The sequence below is a fragment of the Anser anser genome (assembly GCF_964211835.1).
Source record: "Anser anser genome assembly, chromosome: Z".
NCBI classification, from domain to species: Eukaryota; Metazoa; Chordata; class Aves; order Anseriformes; family Anatidae; genus Anser; species Anser anser.
The window spans coordinates 38,986,847-39,011,779 of record NC_139723.1 but is presented as its reverse complement, the minus strand read 5'-3'; the positions used below and the strand labels follow the sequence as shown (position 1 = coordinate 39,011,779).

The window sequence follows — 24,933 nt, the reverse complement described above, 5'->3', positions numbered from 1 at the left end:
AACAATCTGTATATTTACATTATATTACCATCTTATGAACATTTTTGAAGAACTACACTCAAGAAAAATATATACTCCAAGAAACAGAACAAGACTGTAGCCAATGCTAAACTTTGCATGTATTAGGGACAGGAAGAATTTCTACCTAACATGAACTAAAGACAAGGTCTTTAAAAAGTCATGGCCTTGTCTCTCCTTACTTTTGTCTTACTGTTGAAATCTAAAGCCTGATTACAAAAATTAGAAAAGAGCAATGATGGATGCAGGCCAGTGGAAAAAGGCACCTAACATTACTTACCTTCTCTTACTATGTTAAAAAATTTTGGTAGATTTTGAGAAGGTCAAAAAGTAGTAACTACATTAACCAGACGTGTGAAGATAGATTGCTTGGTTACGAAGAATTAGCTTTCTAAAATTGATAGACAATGATAATGTGAGTATAACTGTTATCAGAACTGAAGACATAGATTGAAACCACAGAAGCAGATATTTGTATGAACTAAGAAGAGTAGAAATGGCCTTCATCCAGGAGAAGGTATTTTGAAACTATACAAGGTACTGTTTTGACATGGATCTGAAACAAATATTCCATTGAGACAGGCAGTCTGAAAGTAAAAATTTCTTTCCAAATAGAGCTATTTCTGCAAGAGCATGTTAATATATTAAATTACAAATGTATGTATATATGCAAGAGAAATATTTACAGATGTTCAAGAACAGCTGGTAAAACACTGGACAAATGCGTGTTCAACTAATATAAAACTTTAATTTCCACTAGGTAATTGTAGACTAAGCCAGTACTTTTTTGAAACCATTCAATTCTCTTACTGATGCTTCCTGAAAATACTTTAAATATGTTTCTGAGATATGATCTGACTGGACATAAACAAAACCTTATTGTGATTCCATGATTCAGCTTTCAGAAATTATTATTTCTTATGAATCACAAGCTTCAGTACTACTGTATTCCTTTCCATAAAAACAGACCTCCCTTTGAACACATTACATCATACAAAAATGAAGGAGGTTTAGGGGATTTCTGTCTTATGTCTTCTAGAATATTACAAAATCATGATATATAACAAAAAACTGACCTATCTTTTCCAGGCTGAAATTGAAGGAATTAAAAAATAATAATAATAAAAATTGTTACACTCAAAATAGTTATAAAATTTGCAGAACAGTAACATTAGCAAATACAAACACCAAATACTGTGAACTTTCTACAGACCTACCATTCTGGTATGACTAGTTAAGATCATCATCATGGACAAGGATGACAGGCAACAGAAAAATGAACTCATGTTTGGAAGTTCTGCTAGTTCAGCTAAGCAGGTGATAGTGCTAGCAGGAAAATTTTGCTAACAGCACCCACCAGAAGAACTGAAAAATCAGAATTTAAAGAAAGGCCCCATTCCAGAATATTTTTATGACAGGGGAAAGAAAAAACAAAACAAAACAAACAAACAAACAAAAAAAAAACACCCAAACAACCTCCTTTTTAAAATACTACAAACCCTGAAGCCTATTAGTCTTGGCTGCCTAACTGGTGAGATTCACAGAGAATGACTTAAACTCTAGCTATAAACATTTAAATCCCACCTACATGCCATAAAAATATGAGATGTGTTTTCAAGAAGCTTGCTGCTTATGATACCAAGCTGTACCACCGCTTCCACACAGAAACATTTACTGGCATTTTTTTCATACTGAACATGTCTTTTCATTTCTCACCCAAAGAAGCTGTCATACCCTAATCAATGTCTATCCTCATACACATTTACGTGTACATCAGAACACTGCAGATGTCTACTCTCTCTTTAAGAACAGTTTTTTCATAAATTATCCCTTGCACCATAGTAATAAAATCCGGAAATGTATCGAGTTTGGCTTTTGATTAAAGAAAACTATGTGTCCAAATCATAAGACCTGAAACTATAAGAAACTGAATCTACTTATTCCATATCTTCTGCTCCATCTGTGTTCACTATGCCTCATATTTTTTTCTGCTTAAATATCTCTCCTTCCTTTACTACTTTATTTCTTCTATTACTGCTTCTACCAGGAAATGTTGAAAACAAAATTTAATTGTGCAATAATATTTCATAACTTTGACCAAGCAATGGATATGTTTAAGCATGAAATAGTGTTTATAGATGAAAAAAAAAAAAAGTGTTCTTGCCAGTGTCTTACACAATAATGATTAAAGAGCAAAAAGAAGAAAAAAAAAAAAAGAACAACAGACTATAGTCTATGTTGTTTGGCTGCCTCCCACACAGCAAAGCCATTAAGGAGAGGAGCACGTTCTTTGATTAATATTCACAGAATATAAGCCAACAGTTCAATGCATCAATCATACATATTCAGTAGTAGCAATAAGATATATGCGTACACAAAAGCAGTAAGACAATCAATTACAAACAACGCACCAAAATACACATAAGTTATGTCCATTTATGAAGAAAATACAGAGTATGCTGCAGATGGATGTTTTGTTTTGGTAACACACAAAGAACATATAATGCTTGCCAACTACAATCAGAGCTAAAGGAAGTAACACCCAGTCTTCAAAGACATTACTTTACCAAGGCATTTCATCTAAATGTAGAGCAATATTTGATGGAAGAATAGCTGTTTCTTTTTCACAAACTTAAGGACATCTTATTTCAAGGACCAGTGATCTGGTATTACGCAGTGTGTTAAAAAGCGTATTTGACATACAGTTGCAATGTAAATGCATTCTTATCTAAGGTAGTATATATTCAACGTTGTAATAACTGTAAACACCAGTTTTAGATGACACTCCAGTTTGTGTGAAAAGACACATTGAATACAAGACTCTTAAGTATGGTATGAATATTGTTAAATGTATTTTTTGCATGCCTTATTTTTTCTTAACAACCAGTTGATTTTGTATGAGTATTTATTTACTGACAGTAATTCACCAATTACAAAATATGTACACAACTGGTTTGGATTAAGGGAATTACGTGATAAATTCCCAAGTGTATATCCAACAAGATGAAGCAACTAGCTTACTGGAAATAGATTCATCATTCTGGCAGAGAAGATCTACAATCAGTAGTTTCTCATAGCTCAAGGCTCTGTCAAAATATATTGGATGAAATCCTGTTCTGACAAAAAAAAAAAATCCAAACTTCAATTTAGTAATATTCTTGTTTATTAAGTCAAGTAAAATGATTCTTTCTATCCTATTCTTTTCACCACAAACTTTGTTTGATTTGCATTGGATTGATTTAACTGGACCAGTATCTAGCTTTCTCTTTTTAACTACTGTACATTTCTAGTGTTTTATTAATAATCAATGGTGAAATCAAAGTCCATCAGCCACAAACTTTCTAATTACATAATTCAGCCAAAAACATCTTGTAGGCATCATTGTGGTTCTTTCACAGAAAGCTGTGAGGAGTAGACTTTTTTCCTTTCCATTGAAAGATATGGAAGAAGAATGGAATATGGGAATGTAGAAGCCTGCTGTTAATATCATCCAATCCTTGACAATAAGTATAGAGCCCATAAACACGGCTAAAAAGACCATTTTAATGTAATACTTTCCAGTCATGTATCTTGTATGTAAAAAGTATGTCTAACAAATGTTTTAAAATACCTGACATCCATTGCCAAATAAAGCAATTTTCAAAACACAAACATTCTGAAAGCTATCAAAACAATCTTTAACACCAATTTTCCAACAGCTTATTTACCAGATCAGGCCTTGATCCTGCAAAGACACAAGAGTTTCAGCTCACTTAAATCCGGGAATAAATCCTTATGGGATCAGACATCCCAAATCCTTTCATAAAAGAAAACATGAAGAGCCTGTAACTGGCACAAACTAAGTAAATAACAACTGAAAACAGCTCAGACCAGGAAGGACATCAACAAAGATGTAGGACAGAGTGAAAACCGCATGGAGATAAAAAGAAACAAAATGTTATCTCCGTGACAACAAAAAAGCACTGAATTGACAAAAAGCAGGCAGTAGGCGAGGCCTCTCTCCTGTCTGGCCATGTAAGTAGTTGTTCAGAAAAAGAGTGGGGACCTGGATGAAGTGTGCCCAAGACAGTGGCCTGAGATTGACTTGGGAGTTGTGTTGGGGTCTGTGATGACTGAGGACAGAAGCTGTAGCCAAAAGGGATTTAGTAGGAGGCTGCCACAAGGGCCAGTGGGAATTTATTTTGCCAGTCAAGCCAAAAAAAGCTCAGCAGCAATCTAAGTCACAACTGCACCTGAGACTGGAGGTGAAGGATGACCTGCTACCTACAGCAGCATGGCAGCTGCAAACCTCAGCTCCAAAGCTGCCAACCGAACTTGCAAATCAGTTCTTGATTTTCACAGTCTATTTTATTCATTTACGTCTGTAGTTTGGTTTATTTAAAAACCTATCTGAAAAATGCCTAGAATATATCAAAACTGCATGCGTGGGTGACTTGAAGGTGGCAGCTTGAGTCAGTAGAACATAGTACTTGGCTTGAAGATGTAAGAACACTTACAATTCATGAGAGAAAGTATAAATATACTCTCAGAATTCACTAGCAGTTTAATGATCACAGCTTTTGTACAGTAAGATGAAATCGTTGGGTAATTTAGAAAACATGATTTATTTTCAAAGTAATCCTCTTGTAGATTGGGAAAGATTAAAAATTGGTATCCCAGCAGACAGTTGCATATGTGAAATGAATGGATCAAAGAATGAATCTGGAACCTTATTTTTATAAAACGAACTCCACTTCAGAAGAGATTCTGCATCTAGTGTGAGGTATTTACTGCACACTTCCCTCACAACTGTTGGACATCCTGCTACACATCCAGACCTTCAGCCGTGCATAGACTCCACTGTCAGACCAAACACCGCTTGGCAAGCACAGATCTGCATTATTCCACATGGACTCCCAGGACTCATGGCTTTAGCAACGCACACACTGACAATCTGCTTTATCGTTTTCACTTGAATTATTTAAGGAAGAAAAGAGAAATGCATAAGGCCATTAGTCTAGTTATTAAATTTTACTTTAACATAAACAAATGCAATAGAAATGAGCACACACTCAGTAAGACCATGCGCCTTTCTTTTACTCCAGATAGAAACTTGTTCTTACTGTCCTTTGAGATGCAATGACAGAAAGTGCACTTACGCAAAATTAAAAAGTACATACACATTATAACATAACTCATCTTGCTGCAGATAGAAATTAGTGGCCCAGGAGAAGGCATTTTCCAGTTTCAAAATTACACCCACACGTTTATGAAGTCATTACTCAGCTGTAACAACAGGTAGGAGGTTTAGAGCAGTGCTGTTTCATAGGATCATACTTAACAAATCATGTGGACTTTATGAGTAATATTAGGCAAAAACTTTTTTTAAAGTTGCATTTGAAATAAATAATTTTGTAGTCCACACTCTTACGGTTTTGGATTGATTGTAGCAGCTAAAATTTGACTCAAGAATAATGACATAAAAAAAAAATGACATGAGAAAATCTATCATAAGTACTTAAGCAAATTACAGAAAAATGGGTTACCACAGTGGTATTCTATTCTTATTTACACTTAGAATGAGATCACAGTCCCAGTTTGGGACACTTCCTTGCTTTAGCATTTAGTAGCCACAAGTGAAATAATAATATAAAAAAAAAACAGTAAGCAAAGCAAAACCAGACTATTACAACTGAAATCTCCGCTACTTATGGGTGAGTTACTTGAATGTTTTCCTTACTTCAATGCTCTTCATATAGAAATCTACCATTTTATCCTTCCACATAGCAAAGTAATACACTGCACTACTAACCCCCTACACCCAACTCCTATTCCTAACCCTACACCTTCTCCTATCCTGACTAATATTACACCTGCTTTCAACAATTCCAAAGAAATGGCTTTTATTTAAGAATTTTATTCTTAATTCTTATTTTATTCACAATTTATCTCTGAAATTATTATTCATCTCTCAAAATCGCTGGCTTGAGCAGTCCTAAGGAAAAAATAATCAGTGCCAACTTAGAACGGGAGTCCAGGGAAAACTCCAAAGCCAAGATTGTAGTAGGACACAGCACCTCCTGGTTCAGCTGTCTAATCCCAAGTGACAGACTGACAGCAGTGGTGAACAAGGGAAGAGAAACTGATGTCATCTACCTGGATTTATACACAGCCCCGATACAGTCCCGAACAACATCCTTATCTCTAAACTGGTGAGGCATGGACTTGATGGATAGACTACTCAGCGGATATGGAATTATCGATGCTTACATCCAGTGAGTTGGATTCAATGGCTCATGGTCCAGGTAGAGACCAGTGATGAGCTATGTCCATCAGGGGTCTGTACTGGGATCAGAACTGTTCAATGTCTTTGTTGGTGACAGGGACAGTGGGATTGAGCACACTCTCAGCAAGTTTGCGGATGACACCAAGACGAACGGTGCAGCTGATACACTCTATACTCTGGTCCATCCAGAGGGACGTTGGCAAACTTGAGAGAGGAGAACCATGTAAAGCTCATGAAGTGTTCAAGGCCAGGTTGAGTGGACGTTTGTGGAACCTGGTCTAGTGGGAGGTGTCTGCTGGGGTTTGAACTAGATGATCTGTAAGGTCCCTTCCAACTCAAACCATCCAATGATTCTATCTCTAAGAATAATTACAACTTCCATTAGGAATTAAAAATTAAAATAAATCCATCATAAAATATAAGAATGCATTCAGAGTATGTTATAGGATATTCTCCCTTTGCTACTTCTGAGCACTTGAATATTCACATGCCTAGCTTGAGACTATAAAAGACTTTTTTTTTTTCACCAAACATTCTTAGTGATTTCAGATTTCAGCTTCATGTTTTCATGCTCAATGTCTCCAAAATACTGTAACTTGTGTCAAACTGGCCATTGAAACACTAAAATCAGTGAGCTGACACCTGAAAAATTGCTGTTTGAGAGATCTGAACATATGAGGTTAGAATCCTCTGACACAGGCTGGGATAGATGCTACTTTTCGAAAGCCAAGAACATCCTTTACTGGCTCTTCAGAGAACTGAGTTATTAACTATACAAATACAATTCAGCCTCTACTTATATACTGAGAACAGCAGATATCCTCAAGACTATATAGAAGACCAGGTATTCAAAGGCTGAAGGTTAAAAATGAAACATAAATGAAATCAACTGGAAGAAAATTCAAATTGCTTATTTGTTCATGTCTCTATCAGGAAATCACATCTCCTTACTATTTTTGACTGACACTTGGCCCCATCCATTGCTGTTCAGGATGAACTGAGAGAGTGTAGACAGGACTAGCATATTGTTTTGAGGAAAAATACATTAAAAGGATAGACGACTGGTATTACATTTAAAAGTGCCTTTTCTTACTGATAAATACTATTTTGTTTAATTCACATTGTTAACATTTTACAAAAGAGAGTTTTTAAAAATCTCGCAGTCCAAATTCATGAAAAAATCATTTTAATTTGGAAATAATTTTCTGTAAAGATATATAATAACATTAAATGACAGTTACCATGCAACAGGTGGATCCACCCCAGTAAGTGTAAACAGTGTAAACTGGATATTTTAACATTGCATTGTTTGGGATTATTCCGATGTTTTTCCTCAATAGAAATAGGTAACTCTTCCAACACCTTCTAGTCAAGTTGTAATTAAAAAAAAAAAGGAAAAAAAAAAAAGCCAATAACTGACAGGAAATTAACAAAGAAAGAGCTGAAATAAGTGATTATTCCCAGACTGTAGCCATCTGACTGTTAAAACACTAATGAGAGGGATTACATTAAGAAAGGCTCTTTCATATTCCTCTCACCTGCTGCTGTGACACAAGTGATACAGAAAAGAATTCACCGCACACAGGATGCAATGCAAGAGGGCTGTATGCAATGGTAATTCTTTCCCTATATATGGAGAAGCTAGTGCTAATTATATTCTTCTGCCACCTAATCACACACAGATGAGATGGAATTCATGGACCTTTACAGTTTTGAGGATGAAAGAAATTAGATATGAGTTTTACTTTCCTTACATCCCACTTTCAAATTACAGGAAAAGAGACATTTGGGGCTACATATGCAGGATGTAATGAATAAATGAATTTGTATCAGCACAGTGACCTAGGATAGCAGCTGGGAACACTCCACTTGTTAAAGAAAAAGTATCTTTAATTAGCGTAAGTCATTAAGACTTTTTACTTCAAACGCTAAGGATAAACAAGATGGGTAACATCACTCACCTACCTCTCACTAGCTGTTTACATCAGATAGGACCTTTCTGCTGTGAGCAGACCTCGGTGCTGAATCCTTTCTGCTTCTAGGTGCAGCTACAGCCTGGTTGCTGCTCCTAGGTACGGATATCTCAAAGGTACTTTTACATGGAGATCCTTTGACCCTTCTTTAGCAACAATCCACCTGCTCAACGATAGAGCTCTCCCAAATCCCTAGCAATTTTGTAACATTTTATTGGAGCCTGGACACTTCAAAAGAGACTTCAAAAGCTCTCTTTCTGTGTAAGCCCTTTAGAGAAAACAAGGCACAACAAGGAACTCAAAAATAGAATTCCTTTAATAATGGACAATTTGCCCTTGAAATCCACAGAGAATCATGGAATCTTTAGAAAAAGAGAATATGCTGAATGAAAGCCCTTGTAGATTCAATTTGCCTGCAAGGCTTGGAATTTGATGAACAAGCATAAACCCATATCACCTTCTTTGCTCAGTCTCCTTCTTGCTCAGAAAAAGTGGTATTTTTAAAAAACATCCCTATCTCCCCTTTCTTTCTAAGCCTGAGATGTATTTCACCCTTAGAACTGGTGAAACTCTGAGAGGCTCGTTTCCCAGCCAGCCTTCATTGAAGCATTTATTCTTTTAAGTGGACCACTGAAACGGAGCTCAGAAATTGAAAGCCTTTATCATATCTCCATTGTTAATTCTAACTAAGCAGGCATACATCTTCCCATGAATGCGTAACTTAAGGCCACACAGCAAAGTAAGTGTTCTGTGGAGACATCTGATCAAATACCAAAAGTTGGATAAGCTTGCTACTTGTTAGCATGGCTCTTATACTCTTGATCTTATAAAACCTAAATATGATTTGAGACAAATCTGTACTGTTCTCTCAGTCTCTCTTGTCTGGTTTCTTGTTCATGTATCTCCATCTCCTTGTTTGCTTTGTTAGTTTGCTTTTTTAAGAGCCTAAAATATCATTTCTGGTGAAAAAAAATATTACGTTTAACCTGAAACAAAACATTTTGCTTATATGACTTGATTTTGATTGATAATTTAGTTCAGCCACCGAACTGAACCTTCAATTATTTTAATAGTCCTGCCTACACCTAAAAATGTCTGACTAAGAAAAAATTTGCCCTTCTTCTCCAGTCTGCTGCTTGTACTCAAGCTACATACTATTTCATAACAGTGAGACTTCATGGAAAACAAATCTCCCTGTTGTTTGCAATGTCAAAAATTAAAGAAAATCAATGAAAACAAGCGCATGACTTTGATGGTAATCTTATATGCTACTTTCACCGTACATTTGGAATATCCTTGAGAAGCAGCTCTTTTATTTGTTTTGTGTCAGTAATTTATAGCCCCTTTGGTATGTAGATCCACTCCTTACTGGTTCAAACAGGTCAGAGGTCTAGGTGCACACCTGTGATCTCAAGCTGGTAGGTTCAAATCCCACAGACAACCTCTCCCTGCTTATTAGACTAAACACTGCCATGATTCCTCACAATATTGTTTTTTATCATTTCCTCCTCTTCCTCCTAATTATGAGAGCAATGGTGTTTTCACGCAAGCATGCTGGATGGGAAAGAGACAACCACTTGCTCCCCAGAGAATAAACATTTTGCTAGTCTAAAATACAGATAGGCTGATGCTCAAGGCAACATAACCGAAGACACGGTTTGAGAGGGAAAGAACTCTTCTAAAGTAAAAACCCTGAGAAACTGAATATATGTAACAAGCCTAAGTTGCAAGGAGCTGGAACAGATGATTATAATTGGAAGTGGAGTTTTCCAGTGACCCTTTGCAAAGCTCTTGAATTTCTTCTTTTTGTGGCAAGATCATCACTACATTTCTGAGACAAGAGGCAAATGAGGACTTCCCCTAGCTTGACTCTTTTCTAGAAACACCTGGAAAAAAAAAACAACCCCCAGAAGTTTATTATGAGGATTGCATAGTCCAAAGCTAAAAGGAGAATTACACTCCATATATAATAAACTAACTAATGGCTATCCTTCTGGCATGTATTAATTATATTAGTATATTAAGCTAAAAGGTCAAAATTAAACTATCTTCTTTGATCCTCTTTTAGTTAGGATAATTTAATTTTCAGTACAGTCATTCATATTTCTTGACACTCAGACGCAAAATGTTAAAAAATGACACCAAACTAAGCCTCTGAAAGACTGAATTCTATGTTTCTTTGCTAAAAGCATTCGTATCTATGCCAAATACATTGCATCCCCTGTTCCTATTTTCACAAAACTTCCACAGAGTAAGTCATGAGAAAACTCAGATTAACTCAGTCACCGATTAATACTGGTTTCTTAGATCTCAAATTACATTAAACTATAAAAAACATTAATACAAAGCTGCAAAAGATTAGTACCTTTTGAGACAATTTTTTCCTACAACTTCTTTTTTTCCTCTGTGTCTGAGATCAAGGGAGAAAAAACCGCTCTTGGTCATAACCTGAGCATACCTGATGAAGAACAGAGGTAGAGGAGGGACAGGAATCTAGTATTTCTGAAATTCAGAGATTTGTAATAGTTGGCTTAGATAAGTCTCCAGTGCCAGAGAGGCTGTGAAATAATTAAGGAAACAGTACTTCATAAATCATTTTATCCAACTTTATTTGTGGTGAACTAACTTGTGCAGCTGTTCTTTTAAGACAGACTACACAATTACCATTTCATTCATTGAATCTTCTGAAAATTGCTGAAAAACACCAGACATACAGTGAATTAACTATTAATTTGGAAGCTAATTTGCCGTCTAACATAATATAGTCATAATTGAATATGAAATGAAAATAATTGAACTCTATATTATTACTCACTGATGATGGATCTCAAAATAAGTAAACTATTTAACTAAAAACTGACTTACACTATTCATATCTATATGAGTGGTACATTTTTCCTTTGCTTCAAATGTAACGTTGATCATAAATAGAATTGATTTTGTCTTTATTTTGTATTATCTTGGCATAAAACATAGCCTCTACTCACTTCAAAGTTTTCAACAACGTGACACCTGAAAACGGGGCCACATTTTCAGAGTGAATTAGTAAGCTGTGTTGTAATTTCAGAGAACTGACATTATATTTCATTCATCCTTTACCCCACACTTTCTGAGGGTTCAGCAGTTGGGCTAGAAGTGTTTGCTGAGAAAACCATCACTAAAGTTCAACGATGAGAACCACATAATATACTTAAATACTAAAGATTTTCTTTCATATATTACAGTGTAAATGATCCATGACTGTTTTTTACAAGTATTTTAAATTCAGTTACTAAACCTCTAGAAGAAATCGCTTTATAGCATAATCAATTGTTTTATTTATACTTTTATATCTTTTTTAAATGTTCACTTATTATTTTTTTCACCCCACCCTTTATAATGGCACCCACAGGTGCATGAATTTTCATTACATAGAACTGTGTGAGCAGTTGTGTTAAGTGTTTCTTCCTCGATTATTATTGAAGTGTATTCCAACTCGTTACTTAAATTGCAGTTTACTGAGGAGTGATTCTCCCCTCCACAAGATATTTAGTTTACTGCTTTGTAATTGTGGATATTACCAATCTATTTAAAGAATGACACCCATAAAACTCTATTTCATAACTTGTTTTTTATAACTCATATCTGGACCAAGCTTACTTCGATGGCAATCAGTCCTCCCTCTTATCAAAATCACCAAAGGTCTGCAGAACTAATGGATTTAGCTCAAGGCTTATGTCCCTTTTGATTTCCATACTGCTTGATGGTTACCATTTGATTTAATGACACCTAATGCTGATGCTAGCTTTGCAGCAGAGATTTGATCGTTATGAATAGTGGTCTTTCTCTTTTTAAGTTCAACCCCCAACTCCCATTCAGCTACTCTAGACACTCAATAACACAACTTTAAATATTTCATTAGGTTCGAGATGGAGAATATTTGCTCTCTGGAAGTGCTCAACCCATTTGCAATACGACACATGGTTTGCTCTTCCTCTTAACCCTTCCTCTGTACAAAAATGATCTATTTAAGAATAGGAAAAAAAATTGATTTTAATACATTTGACTTAGATAATGTTATGGAGCAGAGAGTAATACTAATAAAAGGATACTAAAGTAAATTATTTAGTAGAAACAAAACATAAATCTAATATTTTTCATCTTCTGTGCCACACAACTCTTGAATAATAATGCTGCTAAACACAGAAAGTGTCCACTTGTGATATTAATAACAGAATGTTTTTTTTGCTGCTTTTATTTATTTATTGACATGCAAGAAAGCAAAAGATTGAATATGCTAATAAAAGCATTCCTTCTACTTGTTTCCTCTCCCTCAGTAATAGCTAATGATTTTACTTAGAGCTCCCCACGCGCAAAGACCAATATTTCTTTTGATCAAACAGTAACATTTTCAAATTCAAACCAATTGTTCTAGCAGTAAGAAATAGGTTTAAAATTTTCATTTAGCTCTAAGACATTACACGAATATCTGAGAACAAGGAAAGTGAGATATATCACAAAGTGCTTTGTAACTTCTGTAGTCATTACTAGTCTAAGTCTGGCAATCACTATGTAACAGGCTAAACTGGCCTTTCTACCAGCAGAAGCATAGAACCTGGCATATTGTGCTACAGCAGGTACAAAATTCCCAATATTTACAAACCCAACTTCACATTATGATTTACTAACTACACAGGAAAAGTATCTCAGTGTCTTGTTTCATCCAACAATCAGATTTTGTTTATAAACTTAAAAATATTATTTATAAAAATATAGATAATAATATTTTTGTTAACTATTTAACATTTTCTGTAAAGATAAACCATGATCAGGAGGTGAAGGAAGATGTTGTTAGTTGGATTTTTACCTTGTTGACAGAACAAGACTATTTATAGTCCTTCACTTCACAGGAGTTTTGGACAAATAAACTTAACATCTCCACAGCATGGGTGTCTTTTCATAGTTACTAGTGATGCTTTGTTTTGTTTTGTAACGTTCTTGCAAGATGAAGTATTATCATCTTAACTTACCTGTACACAAAAAGGGAAAAATGAACAGTCATGTTCCCAGAATAAGGTTGAAGGATGTACAGTAAATGGGGAATTGTGTTTATTCTACACAGTGGGAAACAAAATATACAAAATATTAAATAGCAGCTTATTAAAGAACCATCTATCATGAGGAGGAGGGTATCCATGAAAAAAAAACGTGATGATGTAATTTATCATGTTTCATAACGCTTACGTACAGAGCAGACAATTTCAGTCATGGGACATTATAGTGACAGTCAAACTGGTTATAGTTTTTCTTATAATCATTGGAAAATGTGAATTCATCAGTAAGTGAAGTGTTCGGTATAAACGCCCTTGTTTTCATTCAGTGGAACATAGGTGGGTTTCCTCTGAAAGCAGCTCTGTTTCCTGTCATTTAACGTGCATAGCTCATTTACGTCCACTCGACATTTCAGACTCAGAAGCTTAGCCATGAGGAATGTTCAACCCCATATACTGCAGGACTCAAAAGCTTATAGCTTTGTGGTAGATTCACCAAGCAAAACATGCCAGGCTAAGACTTGAGAAGCACTAGGCTGCCCAACCAGCTGGCTACAGTACACCAAGCTCTGGCCAAAGTGGATGTCCAAGTCCAGCAGCCAACGGAAAACAGTGGTCTAGGAGCTTGGTAGTTCTTCAAGTTCTCCTACCAGAGGGCCCTGGATCTCTGGCCACTAGGTCAGAAGCTCCAAGGTCCCATTTAAGGTGATTCTTAGGTTTTTGATGTGGAGTGGGGAACCTATGCAAAAGGTAGGCAGGTTGGGGAACCAGTCAGCCAAGCGTCTAGAAACCCACAGACTTTATATAATTGATTTCTTTAATTTTTCATTTGTTTCTTATTAATTCCAGCCTCAGATTTATTAGTCAGAAAACTTCCCATTCTTTTTAGCCATACCAGCTATCATTAAGTTATTAGGCTTTTCATTTGCCTTTACCTTTCATCCCAAAACAAAATGGGCTCAGTATACTATATATAACTTTGTTTCCCTCCTGAAATTATTGTCCATTTTGTCTCCTCCAATCTGATTTCGTTATGAGATTAAGCTTCCATTGTAGGTTCAGCAGTTTTAAGTTGAAGGTTAATAACTTTCCTGAGTTCTGACAATTTAGAAGAAATGGGCTGAGGCAGCAATTTTACACCATACCACTCAAATTCTAGAAGTCAGTATGAAACCTCTATATGGGGATCAGGTAAGACTAAGAGAGTTTGCAAAGGAGTACATGTTAATTATCTCATCGGAGGAGGAGAAAGAGCTAAATGCTACTTGGTTCAATTTTCTAGTACCCCCTGCAGGTTAATACAAAGGAGTAGCATTTGGCTTCAAAGTGAATGGCATATACATCCTGGCTAATTAAAATGAAAATAAGACCAAAGGTCTTTCATGTAGTTATTAATATTTAATAAAATATTTCTAAGCTTCTGTCTGAAGAGAATACCAAGGGGAGTTCTGACTGTATTTCACCCATCTCTTAATTTCAAGAAATGATAGTATCTATCTTATTCACATTACCATAGTACCTACTGTTATTGTTGGGATTACATTTTAACAGTCTTCCTTGTTTTCATGCTTCCTGACATCCAGATCAGGTTATCCTGACCACTCACACCACTCTGTTCAAACAGATAAAACAGACTGCTCATCTAATTTAGATACTTCAAGTACAAAGACTGCTCATCTAATTTAGATACTTCAAGTACAAAGTAATCTTTTTATGTTGATCAGGATTCCAAAACAAACAGGGAATATTGTGAGTTCCCTGCATTAAGCTGTTGTATTTTTGTTTTTTTTTTAGTGCATCTTCTAACAATCTTCTTCTTTCCTATGCAGTGAGTTTTCATTTCACATCCACTTAGTTGCCTTTGTAGATACTGTAAACAGATTAACATAGGTCTATTTTTTCTTAAATGCTAAAAAAGTTCAAAACTGTCTAAATATTAATCTTTATAGCCTCTTGGCAATATGATCCATTTATATTTCTATTTATAGGCAATGCTGGTAGTATCTTTTTTAGTATCACATAAAATTTCCCAATATAAAGTGTTATTTTTAATTGACTGTAATTTCTCAAATTTTATTATTGATCTTCCCTTTGCAAGTAGTGCCCAGCAAGCAGTTCTTTTTACTAGGCTGTTCATTTTATTTTTATTTTTTTAATTCAGCCAGAACAGTTCAGCTGTATGTAATAACATAACTAGTGGAAAAACATGTTTTCCTCATAATAATAATTTTTTAAAAAATAAAAGGCTTTGAGTCCCTCTAACTTCTTGGTGTTGGCATAAAGAGTTAAATTTGGCTTAGCATTGGTAGTAATGTCTGAGGAACATGTTATTTGCAATCCACAACATATATTTGGGCAATCTTCAGTCTTTTAAAAAACCTCAGTGTGAACAGCACTGGCAAACACAAGCCTGAAATGAAAGAATTTACAGAGTAATGCATAGAGACAAGGAGCAGGCTTAAAACTATGCAAGCTGTATCAAGCAGTTTTGTGCAGGGCTGCATATAACACTAGCAATTTTTGAGTGCTTCAATTTTCAATACTTTCTTCCAAAATACCTATAATGTATGCCTGTATAATCTCTTAGGTGTTGCTCCCTGCTTTTTTTTTTTTTTTTTTTAAAGGCCAAGTGTACCAATGCCATATAGGTATACAGCCTTTAGCTGCAAAGTACTGGTCTGCACCGTCTCTGCTGCTAAAAGATAACAGTAACATATTCCTACAGCAGCACTGAACACCATGAAGAGCACACAGCACATGCGTAGCTGGGTATTCTGATGACAGAAAAGTAATGCAGCTTGGAGGATATCTGTATGGGAGCACTCAAACATTAGACTAATTTATATTAAGGTAAGAAAGTTTAATTTTGAAATTAATCAAATCAAATCAAGTTAAGTTCATTTTAACTTAGAACTACGTACGTCCACATAGGAATTAACCTAGCTTAAGTAATACTACAAATAAGTAAATTTAAAAATTGCATCTCTCTTCCAAAATAGATAAACCTTTAAAAAACACTGGCTCTGTTCCCAGCTCTGGAACGGGCTGTGTTTTAGTGGGTGCTGCCACTTCTGATATGTCACCATCCAAACATCAGTCTTCATATACCATCTGCCCATTTTCACACTCAAGCTGTGCCCTGTCCTTTTTCCCACTCGCTCCTGTGGGGTCAGCCCCATTCCTTTCCCCAGCGTTATGGCTCCTCAGCATGTTATGTTTTGTTGTTGTTATTGTTGTTGCTTTTCTTTCCATTAGCAGTAGGTCCCTTCACACATTGTCCTTTCAGTTCCAGGATCACCAATCAACATTTTCAACCCGAAAAGCTAATGCAACTCCTCCCAAATCCCCACTCCTTCTCCAGTTCTGCTTCCTCACAAAGGGAGGTGTCCATAGTCTCACTAAACAGATCCTGAGCTGTGTCTTCCTTCCTCATGCTCTGAATCCACCCTGAACCTCAGCAAGGTGCTGGGGTGCTCTGCAGCCACCCATGCACTGTGCTGCGGTGGGCCCTGCAGCAGGAACAGGCCTTAGATTTCTCCCCCAGTGCCCAACTTCAACCTCTGAATACAAGGAAAATACTGTTCATGTCTGACTAGAAACAAAAAATTATAGCTAGATAATAGTTAGGGAGTTCCAGAAAAAAAATATTAACAGCATGTGAAAGGAGTCATTTCCCCAAGGATAACACTTAGTCACACTGCGTGTGCCAAAAGATACCTCCTTAAACACAGGGTCCTCTGTAATGCCCTCCAACCTCCCCAGACAAAAAAATAGTTTTAAACTAGCCCAAATTTCCATTTAAATTCTCACTAAAACAATCTTGAGATGGTTACTTAGCATTGGAAATTTCAGCCCAAATGGCTGGAATTGGTCAGTTGTATAAATCCATCTACAGATTCCTGCCTAAGGAATGCTTACAAAATGTGCACCTCAGCACACAGGAAGCCTCAGCAAAACAAGAGCTTGCACAAGCACTATGCACTGGCATTATGCACTGAATGGAGACAGTCATATATAAATACATATGTATGTACATATAGAGATGTTTAAGTATGTGTATACACACAGCACTCAACCCCAGTGTTTACTTAATAGAAATACTTAGCACCACAAGTTTTTTAATGTTATTTTCATCTTTCCAGGCCTAAATATATAACAGCCTGAATAACAAACACTGCTTAGGAATACCACTTCATGTATTTAAAAGTGTTCAGGTCAGTGTTGAAGACAGGGTGACTAATTCAGTATAGTTGGTTTTTTCCTTTAATATTATTCGATAGATGTTACAAACATGCCATGCAGTTATAACCTTCATATGAACTGAGGGGGTAGAAACGGACAAAAGTCTAAGCACACATCTTTCATTAAGAATAAAAAGCAGTTACCAAGCAATTCTGTAGGTGGTATGAAATATCTTCACTGTAGAAGACCTGCTGCAGGAATTCTTTTCCTATTAAACCACACTGAAGCCCTTAAGCTACTTTGAAGCGGCATACTAAATGAAGTCCAGGCTACATATAGTACCGGGAGATTTTAAATGATGAAATCTAGGGCAACGCTGGTGAGATTTATCATACGTTTATGTGTGCACAGGTGCAGCAAAGCTAGCAAACCAGAATCAGTGTGCTTGCACAGTGGAGTTAGTCTGGTCATGTCCAAAGAACCCAACAGAGCTGGTGGCAGATAAAACTACTGATGCACAGTTTAGCCCCACTTAGTCAGTAGTCACTTTTTGCGAAGTTGAGCAACCTGGGTTATCAAACCTCTGAAAATTATGCAGATGCCACAAAAACACAGGAAAAAACATGTTCCATATGCTTTTGCATAAGGTCAAATTCTACATCCTGTAATACACAACATTATCCACACAATATAACTGTTAACCTTATCTGTACTAGAATGAAAGCCATTCCAGAGCTTCAAACAACACGAAAAAGCTTACACTGTGGTAAAACACTTCACTGTGGTTGGAACTGGTTGATATTTAAGCTCCCTTCCAACCCAACCCATTCTATGATTCTATGATTTGTGCTGAGGGAAGCCTCATTCCAGCTGAATTTCACTGCACCTGTTTGTCAGAGGTACTTTGAACAGCCCATTCTCTTGCCTGGACTCTATTTTGTTTCTGAAATCAACTTACACATGCTAGTTTGTACAGCCACAGAGACACAAAACAAAGCACAAATCTGATATTAACTATGTCAAAAGACGACGTTTAGAAGAGATCTTTACACTTACATCACTTGATTACTGCATTGTATGAACTACAGTGCAAGTTTACCCTAAAAACTACAGGTTCTGCTTGAGATTATGTTTACTTAACTAAAGTCTAGTTGAAATGTTTTAATTTAAAACCCAAAATACACAAAAGAAACATAATGTTTATATTAAATATTATGTGGGAAATGATCATACAGTTTTCCCTCTAACTTCAGAACAGGTCTCAAATGTTTCTATTCCTAAATAGATAGTAATTAGGTTACTTTTTTAAACAATAACCAGTAAAACAATATGCTCATCTCTTGTATCTTGCATCTCAAGACAGACAGCATAAAAGAGACCTTATTTCAATGTAACCACAACAATGAAATCTAGATGAAACAAACTGAGAGCTTACTAACGCAGAGTGCTCCACTGAAACTTAACAATTCTTGTCAGCGTTACATTCCGGTTTCCTTTTTTTTTTTTTTTTAAATTGTATTCTGTGGGTTTGTGTTGTGCTTTTTTTTTAGCTTCTTATTTGCTGCATGTTGTGATGTGGCAAGATATCATTTTGAACATCTCCTGCCTGAAGATTTCTTTTAGGTTTACTGCCCAAATTCTTAAAACACTTTCTCTATGAGATGGCTTCTTTGTTCTGGGACGTTTAAATTAAACTGCTGAGTTTTATTTGTATTGATCACAGATTTATGATAGATTATTCCATATTTACTAAGTGCTTAGACAGCACTTAGAATCCCCAATATTTTTCTCAATATATATTGGAAAAAAATATGTTCAAAAAAGTTAGCAGAGGCCTATTCCCCTTTAGGATAAGAAACTGCAAAATGGAAAATTCTGGAGAATAGAAAGTGAGACAGAACTCCCTGAATGACATAAATTTGTAGTAGAATGAAAGCAAGTGCAAAACTTCCCTAGTAATCTCACGTCCTCCTCTGAATATCTTGAAGCATCCAGAAAGGCCAAGTACATTCAACCTGCTCTTGTATTTCCTTCCTTATATAGTGGTCCTCTATCACACTGTTACCCATAGTACCGTTTCTTGCAACAGCCCACCTTCTTTTCTATAGGGGGAGAATGGAATCACAGCATTTTCTCTTCATCATGTAAGTTGCTGCCACTATAATCTGAGTGTCACAACCTGTTCTGTGAAACACTTCAATTAAATATAGTATTTTCATTATGTCAGCAAAGCCCTTTCAGACACAGAAAGTTACAGTGAATAGTACTTATTTACAGAATTCATTAACAGTGAAACAGAAGATCACTTCACCTACAGGGATATATTTTGAAACAACAGTGCAATCTAAACATTAGAAAATCTATTTCATTTTCTAGCTTTATGGGGTTGTATTTCCAAAGTTAGTCAACCACTGCTGCCACAAATATGTAATACACAGACACACTATGCATAGATGCATATTTAAGTAACCTTAACATAGTACTAACAACTATGTTTGCATAGAGCTCTTTCTTGGTTTCTGAAGTTCTTTGTGCCAAGAGGAAATTATCATTTTTGTTGTTATTCATACAAAAGCAATGGCTTATGTTTAAAGTACATTAGTGAACGTTACACAAGGAAACATAGCACTGTGTTTGTAGAAAGGCCATTAATCCCTGAATCCACAAAATACATCAGTGTATGACATGAGATGTATAGGTCTACATCTCAATGAAACTGGTTGATACTGTATATTCAAAACAATTGCTTGCTTTAGCAATTTGCTGAATTGAAACTTTACATTGCAACAGTAAAAACCAACTTTTCATCATGCCCCCACTTGACAGCACCACTGGTCTTCTTCAAACAATACTGACAGGCTGGTTCAAAATGAGAACTTTGTAGATCACGAACAATATACAAGTCCTCAAATGGATTATAAGAGCATTCCAACTGGAATACTGAAAATGTCAACAAATCCAGACCGTAATAGGCAAACTTTTTTCCTAAGCAGAGTACTCCTTTAGAGAGTTTCCTTAAAATCCTTTAATGTAGAAATGTCCCCTTTTTAACATACATATAATTGTATCCATCTGAGCCTTTCACTTTCATTTCTGAAGCTGAGATGTAATGCTACGCTCCAAAACTTCGTAGTGTGATTCAAGACAAAAATAACACATACTAACGTCATATTTAAAAATATCAAGCCACTAGTACAATCTTGCCACATACTTATGTTAAAAACATGTATCTATTGGTTAAGATGACCTTTCATGCTTAAATTCTGTATGTGTCATTGAATTTGTCAGCACTGGGGACTTTCCAGTTATTTTATTATTAAAATGAATGGAAATGGAAACTTAAAAGGGCAAGCTCGAAGTAACTTTGGGCAGTGACACATGTTAGCAGTAGATAATAAAAATCTTTCAGACCAATTTATATAAAAAAAGCTTTTTCCTACTCAATACAATCTGTAGTAATACAGTTGGATGATAAAATGTCATCCATCTGCATGCTTCTAAACCCTCCAATATCCTCCTATATGTCAAACACCTTCTTTTCAAACTTTTCGCTTCTGTTGACACTTCATTAGAGAACATTTTGAAAATTCTTATGTGTTGAAATACACGCATTTTGAAACACATATAGTCTCTGGAACAATGTATTTCCAATTCTCTCATTTTGGAAATGAAGTTTATCTTGCATTTTCTAAGTCTAGTTTAATATACCTGACTTACACAAGGGCCCACGCTGACAATTCAGTGAGCACTCCAGATGACCAAAGAATATGAGCTGGCTTTTTACACAGTCTGGAGAACTGTGAAGTACACTGTCCAAACAGAGAATACAGGAGGATTTAGTGTGACCTACACGCAAAAGGGAAAAAGTACGTAAGTTACCTCAACAAAAAGCCGCAGTTATTTTTCCCGTTCTTCTGATTGCAAGCTATATGCATGTTGAGAAAAGATGAGTGACCTGACAGAATGTTTCCAACATTGGTTCGTAAGAGTATGTATAACTTTAATAACCTAACTCACACAACAGGCTAAAACAAAATTTTGCCAAAGGTTGTCATTCCCTCACAAGAAATCAGGTTTGTTAACACGTCATTGTGTATATGAAATCAAATGGACAAAACATGTTAGAACTGGCATAAGTATTTGCTGCTTTCCAGTGCATCACTACAGACAGTGAATCACATAATAAAGCCCTAAGATAACAGGCAACAGGACAAACATTCTGAAAGAAAATTAACTTTAAATACTTTGTTTTCCAAAGTTGAGATAAACCATGCACCAGATTTTTTCACTGTCTACCATATTATCAGAATAAAGTCTGCATAGGTTTTGTAGGTTTTCCAAAGAGCCTTCCCAGTCTTCTTTCAAGTTGCATCTTGACGACAGGGACAAGGGACTTTTTAGGCCTCCAAAAGGCCTCCAAAATCCAAAGCTCTGCAAAAACCTTGGAATATGATTTTTAGGCTTGTCTTAGCTGAGGTGCACAATCCATCTAGATACCCTGCTCCAGAGCTAAGAAACCTTACAGGCTCTGCTACAAATTTTAAAAACACATTGTAGACAACTTAAGTCAGGACTCTCAAGCTCCCTGCTGAAAAACTAAGAGCCTGTTTTGGGCTGATGTGTGAGTCAGGAGCTTTGAGGTTCCAGAACACTGCATTGTGCTGCGAAGTCCAAAAGCTTGATGCATCAGATTCAATACTGGCTTCCAATTCTCTGATAAATTACTGCAATTTTTCCATTCCACACATAATTCTTCAAATCCTAATTTTAATCTTGAAACACCATGGCTCTTCACATAATCACACAACTTTGAAATTCTTTCAGTGAAGAAATAATCCTTAGACTAGTGCTACTAAGGAAATCAAGTTTTCTAACTTTTTTATGCACTTTGGATAAAGCTATCATTATATATAATTAGGTAATTTTAATTAAAATGTGTCAAATCCATTTAAGAACTTCCAATAATTTCTATTATTTAAACTAACTGCAATGACTTCTTTTAAATACCACTAGTATCAAATTCATCAGGATACTGCACATACATCTAAGAGTTATAAGACCCATACTGCATATATACATCTGCTACATAAATAAAGGTACCATCCACAGAGAATCAGCAACTGAGAGAATATTTTAGAAAGCTGTACACTATTTGCATCCTTCAATTGTCCAGTGTTTTTCTTGTGGTCATAACAATGCCTGCTGCAGTACATTTTGTCCTCTGAACACAACTTCTAAAATTCTTCTTATAATTCACAGACTAAACTGGATCAAAAATGGATAGGTTTTCAGTAGTGTCAGGACTGTGAATTCCGAACACCAAAAGGAATTTCACAGAGGTAGATGTCAGTGCTTTAATATTCATTTACCTCCTAATTCAGAAGTTACTGACAGAGTAACTGAACAGCAGAAGTCTGGCTACCAGTCTCTTTGTTATTCCATCTCTAAAGTTAACTTGCCAAAAAGAAATAGTTGCAATTGTTCAAAAATATCTAGTAAAAGAGGCTTTTGACTGGAACATGAATAATTGCATTTTAAGTTCGACCAGAAGCCACGGAATGACAACAGCATACTGGGGTTGTTCTTTTTTTCTTGTTACATGTCAAATGTAATTTGCTATAATAATTACACCGTCACTATGTTTTGTTGCTTTACCACCTAAAGATCATCAGAAATAGCTTCAAGTAATTAGCCTAACACATATGCAAACTAGATTACGGAAATAACATATATTTTAAATGCCTCAAAACATAACGCAGTTGCTTTTAATTAAAAAAAATAGAAAAAATAAATTGTATTTGTTGATTTAGGCTAATTATAAGAGTAAGGATTGTAATTAAAACATGAATTACCTGAACTGGAGCTACAAGATGCAAGTTGTTTCACTTATTACTACAGACATCTCAACATGTAGCACCATCCAACAATGAGTTACTAAAACCGTCATACTCTGAACCACAACTGAGTCATCATGCACATCTTAAGTTCCATCCCTGAAGATCAAAGCTAAAATTACACTTTGTTCAACATGAAACCATCAGAGTCTAAAACTCATTTTACTTCATCACCTAAAGCCTGAAGCTGTCACTGAACATCCTATGTGTTTGTAAACTATTATATAAAATCGTTTGAAAGCTAGTATCTGTGCCTTCTGAATCGTCTTACAAGAAGAGAGCAATTTGTCTCCTTAGACAAGTGATCATCTCATAAGACAATGTTAGGAAAAGAACTCTTTTTAGGAAGTATATGATTAAATGGCTTTGGATGCAGTTAAACTCCTCATTTAAAAGCCACTACAGCTGCCTAATTTAAGACACTGGGAGGGAAAAAAAAAAAAAGCACTCTATTTTAATACACCATTCAAGATGAAAAATACAAAATCATTGTATATGATAAGTGCTGCAAACACAATAACACTATGGGAGAATTTTGATCAGCTCATTAAACTGGTTAGTGAGGCCTGAACTGTGTTAAACACATATCTATTACATCTACAGACTGCTGTAATTAAGCTTTCTGGATTTTATAGCCATAAAATAATTCTTAATGAACAATGCAACATTTTAAAAATTTATTTCAATGAAATAAAATTAAATATATTTTTTCTAGTAAAGCCACTATAACAAGGACATTAACGGCAACTTTCATAACTCTCTGAACTACTGTTAAATTTACTTATCACAGAATGACTGATTTAAAAAAGTTGTAAGTTTTAAGACAGGTATAAAGTGCTGCCTCTAGGCCAGGTATTCCATGCTGCCTACTTTTAATATGATGTCTCAAATCCAAAAAAGAAAGAAAAGGAAACCTGCTTAAATACACACTTGAAACACTTGAATGCCACACAGTGTTCGAACAATTAGACTAACATCAACAATTGGCTTTGTGCATTTTATGAACAGGCTAGAGAGAAATAATCACTCAAATAAAGAAAGGATTAATCTCATTTTACTTTACACTCTTCTATATAAACTAATAATTATTGTAAGGTTTGAACTGCATTCTAGCTGTAGACTTTTACAACATAACAGGTAAAACACATTTCTAGTTTCACATTTCCACTTGATATAGCAGGAACTGAAATTATGGAACACACAAAGTACTCAGCTACTTAAACGCACAAACTTCAGATTACTGAATGATTTGCTTAAAGCCAGGTATTTCTCCAGCTGAAAGCAGACAAAATTTTGGCAGCAATCATTGGAGAAAAAATGTGCATGCAGAAAGCTCAACAATAAACTCGTTCTGCAAGTATGAGGGCAGTAAATGCAACACCTCGAAGGAAAACGAGAAAACAGAATGTCACACAGTGTATATAAGGTGGAACAGGGGACAGGATACTCAAGAGGAATATGCAAACATCACCCACGAGCACAAATGGAATATAAGCTGGAGTTGACAGGGAACAAAAAGAGCTTCTGTAAGTATACTAGCAGCAAAAACTGACAAAGGTAAGCGTGGGTCT

General features: G+C 35.6%; 1 protein-coding gene across 4 annotated transcripts in view; it reads right to left on the bottom strand.

Moving 5' to 3' along the window:
- AUH (AU RNA binding methylglutaconyl-CoA hydratase) overlaps positions 1-24,933 on the bottom strand; it is a 114,296-nt gene that overhangs the window by 7,459 nt on the left and 81,904 nt on the right. The window lies entirely within an intron of this gene.